Source organism: Rhea pennata, chromosome 2, assembly GCF_028389875.1.
Source record: "Rhea pennata isolate bPtePen1 chromosome 2, bPtePen1.pri, whole genome shotgun sequence".
Classification (NCBI taxonomy): domain Eukaryota; kingdom Metazoa; phylum Chordata; class Aves; order Rheiformes; family Rheidae; genus Rhea; species Rhea pennata.
Window position 1 is genome coordinate 161,557,711 of NC_084664.1, and position 12,213 is coordinate 161,569,923.

Sequence of the window (12,213 nt, forward strand, 5' to 3'; positions counted from 1 at the left end):
CTCTGTTCCATTACCCGCACACACGTGCAGGCTGAAGGACTGCTCAGCGACTCTTTTCTCTCTTCTTTTCTCTCTTTTTCCTAGTTTTATTATTTGCTTGCCTCAGGACCAACAAAGATAGGAGGAAAAGCCATTGGGTTGTTTTGTCCTCTCGTTTTCACATGCGAAACTTGTGTGTCATGCACCTACAATCCAGTGCAACACCCTCCACTCCTGCAGAGAACTGACACACAACGTTCCCGTCTTCAAAAATAAAAGACAACCGCAGGAGCCAGACCAGCACTGAGATAATTCAGAGACACATGGTTTACATACAGTCTACTACAGCCTTCACTTCATGGCTGTGGAGGTGTTACGTGATTTTTCCCTCTATTTCAGTGGAATCTGAATCAGATCATGTGTTTTGGGGCTGCAAGTTTCAGTGCAGAATTTATTTCACAGCTATTACAGGGTACATTACACTAATTACAATGCACATTACAGCTTGCTATGTAGTACTCCATGATAAATCATGCAGTGCTATGGCCCACTGTAAACACTGCCATACATCTGTGGACACCAATGGATGTTTGACCACTCTCATAAAATATGAGCATTTCTGTAGTACTAGTGTGGTTGGCCACAGGGACTTTAATTTATTGCAGTTTTCTTTCAGTACATTAACAGTGTAGTAAATTCTATAGCTGTTGCTGAAAAAAAAAAAGAAAAAAAAAAGCAATAGCAGGATTTCCTTTAGTAATGTATCAAAGGTATTATTTTCCCTTTGATAACACCCTGACTGTTCTTTATTTTTTCAAAAAATGTATTTGCCATGTCACGTCCACTCTGCAGTCAGAGAGATTTTTAGCTTTCAAGTTTGTCACACCTGAGAAATTGGGGTGAGCAGAGGATAGGCTCCTCATTGAAAAAATTTTCTACTATAAGCTATACATCTACCTTTTCTTCCAACTATCGCAACACAGAGACCTGCATACATTTGTTCATACACAAATACTCCCTTTCAGAGGCAAAACTTACCATTCAGTCAAATACTTCCAAACTTCACGTCATTCAAACACTGCCAACAAATCCAGCCCAAATGTCTCCATGGAAGAGAGCTGGAGGCCAGCTCTCCAACCACGCATGTACCCACTTCCAGTGGGGCACCACGAACCTGGCACGCTCTCGCTGGGCAGTGGAGCACGAGTCAGAGCTGCTCATGCCAAGGCAACCAGGATGGTTTTATGGTCTGGGTCCTTCACTGTGATCAGAGCATCACCTGACTGGAACGATGCTTGTGGGTCTTGGAGTTGGAAGATTTTAATTCCAAAGTACATACCCACGCATACAAGGTCCTCTGCTGGCTCAGGAGCATGCAGTGTCCATTGACCCTTTCACACTTCAGCCTACCCATCCCTAAAGCATAAAAGACGGAATAATTTTCCACTCCAAACATTTGCCCTCACAGACGATACTTCATATCAGCCCACTCTCTTTGCCCCTGCTTCTCTTCTTGTGGCAGATCTAACCAAAAGAGACCAGCAGAGAACTAAAAAATATTTTTTTTTCCAGCCCCACTAGGAGCATTAATAGAATAACCACACTAGAGAACTGCAAGGAACTGGATTTCCCCCATAATTTATTTTCGACACTCAGGTAAGGATCTCTGCCACCACTGTCTTTGCGTTCAGACTTCGCTCCTCTGGCGAAGCGCCATCCTGCAGCCCCCACAGCAATTCCCAAAGTGCTTTCAACAGGTAAACGAGACCAGCGCAAGTCTGGTGAGATTTTGCTGAGTTTGCACAAGCAACCCTGCAAGCAGGAAAACTCTCCTGCTCTCCAAGGAACGCAGAGCCAACAAAACGTCACCGTTTACAAATGTGCCCTGGACTCAAAGGACAAACTTCAAAAATTGAGAGAACCTTGCCTCTAGCTCAGCCTTCTCAGTTTGAATTGGACTTGAAAGAAGAACATAGGAGAGTCCGGCTCTCACAAAAGCCATCAAACAGAAATAGCTTCAAGTACCACATGATGGAAGATGACAGGAAAGGACAGAAGGTGCTTTCAAAGGGCCCAGGAAACCTTTCAGGAACAGAGAGCCTTAATTCAGCAGGGAATGTCCTTTTGGGCAGGAGTAACAGCACATGCAGAGGGTCAAGGAGACTTCAAGTTTTGCTGAATTGGAGCTGTGGATTATCCTGCCTAGATCCTGTAGGGATAAAGCCTAGAAATTGCCTTCAGTAAGTGACAACTCCAGATACTGCAAATTCGTGCAGTTTTGAGAGAGATTTTGGGGGGTTCTATCTCCTTTGGTAAGTCCAAACAAAAAAGGTTGCTTAGCCCAGATGGGAGGTGTGGGAGGAAATCAGGCTGCTCTCCTACACACCACATACCATAGTTAAAGAAAACCCTTGTTTCTAATGGGAGCTCTGTTCCATGGATGAAGAAACAGGAGGATCCTCTGGAGTTGTCTTGTGCAAGTTCTGCAGATGGACAAAGCAATAAAAAAACAGCTTTCCACAGCCTGGTAGATAGGCCTTCATTGCATAAAATGAGCAAACAAGAACAGCATCACGTACAGATTTGATCTTCAGACCTGAACAAAGATTCACAAGCTAGCTGCTACATGTGCTTTTTACCAGCAGATTGTTCCTTGCCTTGTGACCAGTCAGGATTAACACTTCCACTACACTGAATTTAACAATCCACAGAAGAGCCAAATGCTCGTAGCCAAAATAAGTAGACCTGTCAGCATACAAGAGTCAGATAGCTCCAGGAGTAATTACACACAACACTACCAGCAAACCATCGCCAAGCACTTGGACATGCTACCACCATAATCTGCAAACTCCAAACCCACAATAAACTATCAGAGGCAAGGTGAAGGCAGATTCCCAGGCGCTATCAATTATTACCAGAAAGTAACAGGATTTTTTTAAGCTGATGACCACCACCAAAAGGTTTTGCAGCCCAGAGGCAAAAGAGGGGCTGCAGCTACAGGTCAGATGAAAAGGTAATCTTCTACATCCCTCACCTGCATCATGGCCAGTCAGCCTGGTAACTCAATTCTACCACTGCTGTGTAAAAGCAAGGTGAATTCCTGAGCAAGGAATACATTTTAGTTCAATGGCTCTACTGGTCTGGTGTAAGATCAAGTATTTTTTTGTTGTTTTTAGTAAGAACAAAAGCCAAAATGTTGTAGCTATGGCACCACTCCACATCCACTGTTTAGGTTTTGTACGGTATTTCAGAGCTCAGCCATGCCTTGAATTGTTACAAAATTTGAATATTTCTAAAGGTCCTTTACATTCTGCTCCATCAACACCATTCCCCACCAATTTCTAAGGGTACAGCAGCAGACACAGCCATAACAGCAAGTCCTTAGCTTACCCGAACAGCCAAGTCCTACACAAAATTCTCAAAGGGTGCACCAGTAGGAGAATATACCAAAGGTATCAGCTGCCAATTGGTATCAGTAGTGCTTACTAACAACAGCCTGAGTAATTATGGAAGCACCAAAGCACACTTACACATAACTTTGCCCACCCAAAACCAGTGGCATTTTTCCAGCTTTTGAGCACTGAAACCTAAGGCAGTGGTTTCCAGCTTCTAACTCCTGGAGGTCCATGAGGACATAGGGAAGACCGGAATGGTGGTCACAGGTCACCAGCAATTACTTTAGAAAAAGAAAAATTCATTGTTTTAGAGGCTTTGATGTGCCATAGGGGTTGGGTTCCTTCCTCCTATATAATTGATATTGTCTCCAACTGTAATGTAGAAGTGGGCAAGTTGTGATGCACAAGCAGAAAGTAAAGAAGACAACAAACCACCACTGTGCCCTGTGCCAGTCTCTGAAGGGAAGCATAAGGGGTGGATGGTCCTCACTCGTGTTTGTTCAGGTGTGTAAGTGCAGACTGCAGCTTCAGCTGCACATCTGGCTCACATCTCCCTTAGCACCTTTGACCACCTCTCTCGGCCCTTTCTTCTTCAGCTGGTGAAGATAAAGCACTTCAGACACTGAGTCAAGCTACACCAAGGCTTTTCTGCATCCCTGAAAGGCTTAGCAAAATTAAACCCACAGAGCATGTGCGGCTGCTATCCAAAATAAAAGAAGTTAATAAAACAGCACTTCACCATAGACATCCAGGCAGAACAGCTGCCCTGATCCACAGCTGCCAAGAGCTGCTTCCCCTCACACTGAGTGCAGGGCTTGCAATGAACTATAGCATTTAAAAACTGATTAAAGTTCTGTGTATTTTTTAATACGTACCATCAAACTACACTTGGAGAATCGCTAATGTAAGGGCTGCATTTACATGTCCGGCAAGCAGCTAAGAACTAGAAAGGTTCCTTGCAGTCAACAAGTAATGGAGATGCATCTATCAGAAAAACGAAAAAGCACAAGCAGACTAGGACTTCTTTTCAACATGAGACTGTTTCATTGCTGCAATAGGGACGCTTCAGCTTGGCAGCAGCAAGGACACATTTAAACACAGATGGATGAACAGGCGCCTACTGAATTAACAAGCTATTTACAGCCTAGTCATTTCTCATGTTGGGCCAGTCCAATAAAGGGAGCATGAAAATCTACCCTGGTATACGTGACCATGAAGGTGTAACCTTCCAGTGCCTCAGATAGCTCTGTCTTGATCATAACCTCAGTTGCAAGGTATCCATGACATATGGCTGAAGACATATGGAAAACATGAGACTTTGGAAATCGGTCTAAAAATCCACTACCAGCAAGAGGATCCGTAACAGCTCCAAACTCTCGTCAACTGAGAAATAAAGGAATTGATACGCTTGTCTAAAATCTCGGAGACACTCTCCTACCTCTCCTTCTCCCTCACACACTCCCTGCTGCTCTTTCCATGGGTGCCATATCCTCCCAAGTCACCATATGAGCAGTGGGATTGAAAAGCTCACACAACTGCATGCACTTAGGAGATCTCTTGCATGAAGTGTAAGAGAATCAGGGAAAAAGTAGTCCCATGACTTTAATACCGCTAACCAGGAAGGCGACAGTAGGTGCAACCAGTAAAGCTATTATGTTATCTAAAGCTCTGCTCAACATATATATGTTACATATTAAAATAAATTTGCAATTACTTTCAGTCAGCAGATCTAGAGGTTTTTAAATAAACGCAAGGTTGGGTTGCATTTTATACCAAAGTTCAATGTTTCTTCAGAACAGCAGCAGCAAGAACACGGAAGGAGCCACAGAGGAACTTAATCATAAAAGACAGGAAACAGCAAGGTTAGTTTTCACAGGCTGTGACACTTCAGAAAATAGGGATTTTGTTTGGTTTATGCTCATTAAAGGGACATGCTACTCTTGTGAACATGGGAAAACTACAAGTGGGCTCATAGCACAGGTCTCTCCTACCGTACTTCTCCTTGGCTAACTATTAGATACTTAAAATCTACTATAGTGTTACCAAATCTGATTTGACTGTATGGCAGCATCAGAAAGCCTTTCAGCATCGAGATTTGTTATGACACAAAAGAAGTTCTGTCAGTTTTCCATCCTATAAATATTAACTCTCAAAGTAATTTCAAAATACACTTTTTTTTTCCTTTTCCTTTAAAGGGAGAGAACTGTTTATCCTCTCAGTTTCATGAGTCAGCTACTCAGATTACTGTCCAATTTTTTCCTCCCCTTGTTCTTCTATAATTGGATCACAAAATAAAAATGATGAGGTTATTTTGTAAATAACGCATCAGCCTACAGATTCTCCCCTCTACCAGGCCCCCTTCTTTCACCGTGTGCAATTACCTGTTAATTTAGACAGTAAAATCCAGTGGTTTGCTCTTAATAATGGCTTCCCTATAACAGATGCAGAGCATATATTGCTTATGGTAAATACAGAGCTTTGAAGACAAGTATGAATTTTTTATCAAAAAGGTTAGGTGTGCATGCAGTTGTGAAAGGAGAAAGAAATTATGCCAACAAGACCACTCAGAGGCCATCCTCCTCTGAAGAGGATGTCCAGGCAAGATCAGCCAAGTAATAGCATTTTGACCACCTTCTTCCTAAAATCCCCACTGCGTTGGTTCCTGAGTCCAGCAGAGCCCAATAGGTATCTATCACTGAAGCATTGCTCAAGAGCAGGAGCTGAACTGCCAGCAGAAGCATTTGGGAACTGATGTTGTCCTAGCCCAGGTTTTGGAGGCTGGCAAAGCTTTCCAGCATTTGGTTTCTTCATTCAACTGGATTTCACCTCTATTCTCCAGCCCTAAGGAAAAAAATACAAGTCCAACAAACAACTAAGGACCAAGGAGGGGAAAATCTTGTTGAGGAGGATAGTGTTTCAGTGTAATAGTCGTCAGATTTTGTTAACTAGAAAAAAGGAGCCAGAGAAATTGGCCAAAGGACAGAGAAGTGCCAGAAGGTGGTTGTGGGCTGTGAGCCAGCCAGTGAATCTGTGGCTGCATCCAAGTGGTGAGCAACACTGCCCAAGAAAGCCTTGCTTTAGACAGCATTTTACATATCAACAATCAGAAAACCCTCAGAGTTTATTTCTTCCCTCGGGTATTATTTAGGGATGTAGACAGGAGGGAAGAGATAGACAGAAGAGAGCTTTGGGATGATATCTGAAAAGAGATGCCAAGTCAGTGGCATTAACAGCGATGTCTATAGCGATGTCGATGCCCCAAAACAGCTGTCAGATACACTGTGCTGTGACAGCCTGGACGAAGCGGAGAGCATAGGGATGGCACTCAGATGCCAAAAGTTCCTCCTCCATTGCTTCCCTTCTTCTCCAAGAATTTTCCCCAAATGATTTTGCCTGTTACCTTCAGCCAGCTTTTCTCAACAGAAGAGATTTCTGGAGGGCAGGTCCACGGACTCCAGAGGAGCTAAAGTGCAGAGGCCTCTCTGGATCAAAGGCAGCAGTAAGTAGAGACAACTCTCACGAGCCCAGTCCTACAAACTGCTTTACACAGGCCACCCCACATGTCTAGCAAAGTCCAATCCCACCAACATTATCTACTGACTGTAAAATCATTCACTCCAGCAAAACAGGTAGTATTTATTTGAAAAAGCAAACTAAATAAAACATAAAACACATTCATTGTTTGCTTCTTGCAATCAGCTCCTTTTAGTTTGATAATTAAGCTTAACATTCTCCACTTACCCGCTTGAGACAGTTAACAGCAGGTCTGTAAGAGCACTCGCAACACCAAGTGAAGGTCAAGAGGGCTGCAAAGATATCTGACTCAAAAGTCACCTCAAGAACCCTCTTAAGAAAGCAACTACTGAAGAAAAACACTTCCAGATCCAATCCAAAGTGGTTTTCAGCTTCTTCAAGCTCCTTGGGCAAGCTCAGGACAGTCTGCACTTTGCAGTGTCAGACACGTGTTATTCTTAGTAATAAATTATATTATTATGTGGACACAATATACAACAAGTGCTTTTGGTGCTGCAACCTTAGCTGTCCCATGATGAGTCAAATGGGCTTTCTTCAGTTCCAGCAATGGGTTAATATAACTACATCCCCTCGACTTCACAGTTTACCCTGACTACTTGCCTTTCTTTGTCATTATTATTCTAGCAAAATCAAAATACAAACCACATCATATATGCTTTCCTGGTCCATTTTAAGAGTCAGAGAAAGAATGGAAATAATACCGCTCCCATAGCTGGCACCATAAGCGTATGGGGTTATTTAAAAATACACAGATATGCCAAATCTGCTAGTCCTAGACCAATCAACATCCACAGCCGCAGGTGGTTGTTTGGAGACTATGTTCCATTCGCCTTAGGTTGCTTAGCTTTGGTCGATACATGAGGTTGTTTTTTAATCACAAAAATGCCTACAGCATGACAATCAGCTTGTTATAAATGACGGGGGGGAAAAAAACAGACTGTTTAATGCCACAGGCAAAAGCTTTACTGAAAGCTTTCTTTACGGTTATTTTAAATTACTTCTTAATCACTTCTAGATATTTTCCCACAAAATTGTAACCACTTACTGCACAACCCCACCTTGTTGAGAAGCGACAGCCCTTCTGGGCACAGACAATATTCTGCAGTCAGCAAAGACGTTTTGATCCCGAGCACTTCAGAATGATATTCAGACACACCGGTTTTGAAGTTGAGCCTTTTCAGCTCTCTATTTGCAAGCTATTCCCTATTCTACTTTCCATCCACCGTCTCAATACAAATTGAGCAAATTTCTTCCTAATTTGCAACATATTTCATGGATCTTGCTTAAAATTTCCAAGAAAAGATCCTTTCCAGCTGGTCAGCTTAAGCCAGAATAGAGTATCTTAAGCAATTATGTACTCAGGGAGACAAGGGATGATGACACGAGTGAACCTGCAGAACTGCCTTAAAACAGCAATCACTGGTACAAATCATGTTCAAATGCAAAACCAACAAACAAACAAACAAACAAACATACCCCACTACCTCTCTCAGTGATGGGTACCATGTCATTGCTTCTCTTTTTCACTATTTCTGCCTTGCTTGATTTTTGGCTGCGCCAGACTGAAAGACAAGGGTAAGGAAGGGCAGTGGGATCAGGAAATCTCTAGAAATCTCACCAAGTTTCAACATTTCAAATTCCATAGGAAAAAAAAAATATCATTTTAGAAAAGAGCAACTCCTTTCCCTTAAAATTCTTAAGGCGAGATTCTGATAGCACCAGAGGGTTTTTGCTTTCTTCCTGTTCAAAGCTGGGTCGTCTGTTCGCGGGTTTGGGAACCTTTCTCCCATGCAAATCCAGGGGCAGCCACCACTTTCTGTCTTCTTTCTCTCTGCTCTGTCGCTGCCAATAAAATCTTCTGCTGAGACAACACTTCAACCTTACAATCACAACCCTCCAGGTTTCTGCTCTACCACACCCCTCCACAGGATCTCCGTTCTCACATACAGATAGAGAAGAAAGAGCGCCACTAAGGCTCTATAGAATAACCTTGATTGCAGGCAAGCAATTTAGAGAGTTGTCACCCTAATCAGCTAAGAGATAAATATTTCTGGCCCTTTAGATCTTTGAAAGTAGAACTTAACTTGCATTGTTCCTTCCTCACCACTTAAAAACGTAACTCCCAATGCAACAGCTGTAGAAATGGTGGCTGCCACCCTAAACTAGCAAAGAAACCTGCCCTTATGTAAAGTAGGTGTTTTAAAATACACAAAAATCCAAAAATCCACAGGGGGGAGAGAAAAGCGGTAAGCCCACAGATGTGCCCTCAGAAGTGGGGCTCCAACCAAAACTGACACAGAGGTCAAAAAAGTCCTGCAAAAATAAAGGTAAATCCTCAATGCAGTCAGATCATCTTGGTCGGACACTGGTAGCCAGTTGATGGAGCGAGGTCAAAGAAAATCTCATCCCTCCCCCACCCCTTCCAAGTTGCAAAATAGGTCCTTGACAGGCTAGAAAATAGGTGACAGCAACCATGAGCAGATTTATGATTCAGCAGGAGGGTAAGAGAAGCAGCAACATCAGATTTTCCATAGTTCATGCATTTTCAGGTGCTGGTGCTTGCTCCAAACACCTGTCCAGCACAGGAAAGCTCACATCAATCCCTTTACACATGGTGGAGATTAAGCTCATTTTTAAGGAAGACAAACGTTCGAGTGCTGTCCTTAGCAATAACTACTGCAATAACTATAACTCTATTCCCTGTATTCCCCTACGTCTCAAAACTAAGATAAATCTTCCTCTCTCTTAAAATCCCAATTTCCCCTATCTGAGGAATATTGTCAACAGGCAAGAAATGCATAACTGGAAGAGTATGGAGAAACTGGACAAAAATAGATATAAAAATTACTCTTCCTCCTATCTTTTGGAGTCCTTCATCCTTGTACAACTGAGACTAATATGTAAAACACTGATGTATTTAACCAAGTCCTGCAATGCACCATCCCTTCTCACATCCCTCCCGGGGTGTCATGCATCTGTTTGCTTTAGCAAAGGTACCACATAGGTATTGGGAAGGGGGGGGGGGGGAAGCAGGAATGTGCATGCACATGTGTACATATGCATTTTTAATACGCTAATATAAACACAAGTTTTCTAATCAGCGTGCTTCTACATGAAAGCACTGATGACCAGTCAGAGACAAGGAAAAAGAAAAGTTCTTGTACGAAAGGTTCAAAAGCTGAAGCTGAACTTGCTGGGTGGGTAAAGTGCAGCATGATGCAAAGCTGCAGGTTCAGCTACCTTCATCAGAGCTCACTCAGCACAGATCCAGGTTGTGAAGAATCAAGGAGCTAAAAACAACTCTGTTGCCTCAACTTTAATATCTTAAAGAGGTGAAAAATAGCTAACTTAAACAGACAAAGATTTGGCCTCCTTGCCCCAAGAGACGTCCTTCTATGGCTTTGCACTCAGATGAATGGACATCCTGGGTTAGCACCGCAAAGCCCTGTGGCTACCAAACAGTGAGGCCCTTGGGAGCATCCCACGCCCAACCTGTGGCTGAGGTAACCCTCCCCAAACAACATCCCCCAAGTTCCCACAGGCTCTCTCTCACTGTATCAGACAGCAGGAAGATGGGCAGATGCACAAGAGCTTGCCCCAACTTTGATAGTATATATGGAGAAATTGGGAAGGGTGCAGCCAGAAAGCATCCAGGAGTGCTTGAACATCATAGAAATGGTTACAAAGTTGAATGGGCCAACAAAGCAACAAGGGTCAACATACTGTCAACACAGATAGGGATCGTTGTGGCAGCTGGTGGGAGATAAATAGCTTGACCCTAGCTGACACAAACACCACATTTTTCAGAGCCTGAAGGGACCTTCACATTCATCGGGTTTCATGTCCTTAATAATTCACACCACTCAACACCATCCAGCACCTTCCTACATCAAGTCTGCAACTCTGGGTTCAGTGAAATCAAGATGGGTTAGAGATGCAGATATGCTAGAACAGTTAATTCCCTCTTGCTGCTAAAGATCTGCCCCACAAACTGCTTGGCTATAGTAACCACAAAATGCTTTCTAACACACTGGTTTACAGAGCTTCCAGAGATGATATTCCCATGAAATCTGTCCCTCCTTTCTGCCATAGAAGAAACTGCACATCAAAGCAAAAGATGGAAACAAACCTATAAAACCAAGAAAGATGCCTTCAGTAGAATTTGTTTTAAGGCATGACTAGTTAGCACTGAAAGCCAAGTCCTGGAGCTTTCAGCCCAGCTCTTTGTACAAGGATAATTTATGTTAATCCTCTAATGCCAAACATGGCACGGAGTGACTACTCAGAAGCGTGGTAAGACCACTAATGCTCTTTACACAGTATAGCTAAAAGAAGATTCAGTGGCAATGACCACTGAAGTTTCAGGGAAATGCATATCAAAACAGGTGCCCATTCCACAGCTCCAGCACCGGCATTTTGAAGTCGTAGCAGGTAACGTTGGAACCCGCAAAAATAATTACACAAAGCTCTACTCCCTTTTAACGAGACTTGTAGGTGACAATCCAAAATCACTGTCCCAAGGGACCTCATGAAAGAGTCATGTAGATCCACAGCTGCTCCCTAAATCTCAAAGAAGAGTAAAGCTGGATGGAAACAAAACAACAGTTACTGGAAAAAACAGTGAAGCTTTGCTTCTGCTCTCTTGGCCAAGAACAGTTATCCCCTTGTGAAATCTGCTAGTGAAACAGATGGCAAACCCTCTGGGATGTAACTCCAGCACCATCGCACTTCGCTGCCATGACCAGTCCGGTGCGCACCGAGAGGATGCTTGCCCACACGGCTAGCGTGGTGTGAAACCATGCGTCAGAGGGCTCAGGGGAGCAACACAGCTTTACTCACTCCAGCAAGAGCTTCCAAGGGGAGGAACAGGAATTTAAGCCATAGCCCACAGAACAAACAAATTTTCAGGGAATTTTGCACTGCATTTTTAAGCACCCACATTTCAAAACTCTGCTATTATCCACATTTCATTTGTTTTGTAATAGCTCTAGAGAATTAAGATATCACACCACCAAATGACCAGCACGTCAACAACAAGGAAACAGAGAGGAAGAGAGGAAACAGGAAAATATGGCTACATCTCTCTCTAGGATAGAGGCTGCTCTCTTTGTGAGTCAAGCCAAGGCATGACGCACAGGGACTCCCTCCCTGGCCTCGCCATCATCTCAGCATGCGGAAAAGCAAAAGCAACATATTGCCAAACCCTGCTCACCAGCTAGCTTTCTGTAGGATGGTTGTGTACTGTCTAGTTTGGCACAAAGACCAAGGATGTAGGAGTAAAAAAGACAACTAGCCAGACCAACAG

The 12,213-nt window shown here is 43.2% G+C and overlaps 1 protein-coding gene across 5 annotated transcripts in view; it reads right to left on the reverse strand.

Annotated features, from left to right (window-relative positions):
• Positions 1 to 12,213, reverse strand: part of TSNARE1 (t-SNARE domain containing 1) — a 461,846-nt gene that overhangs the window by 403,168 nt on the left and 46,465 nt on the right. The gene's annotated exons all lie outside the window — the stretch shown is intronic.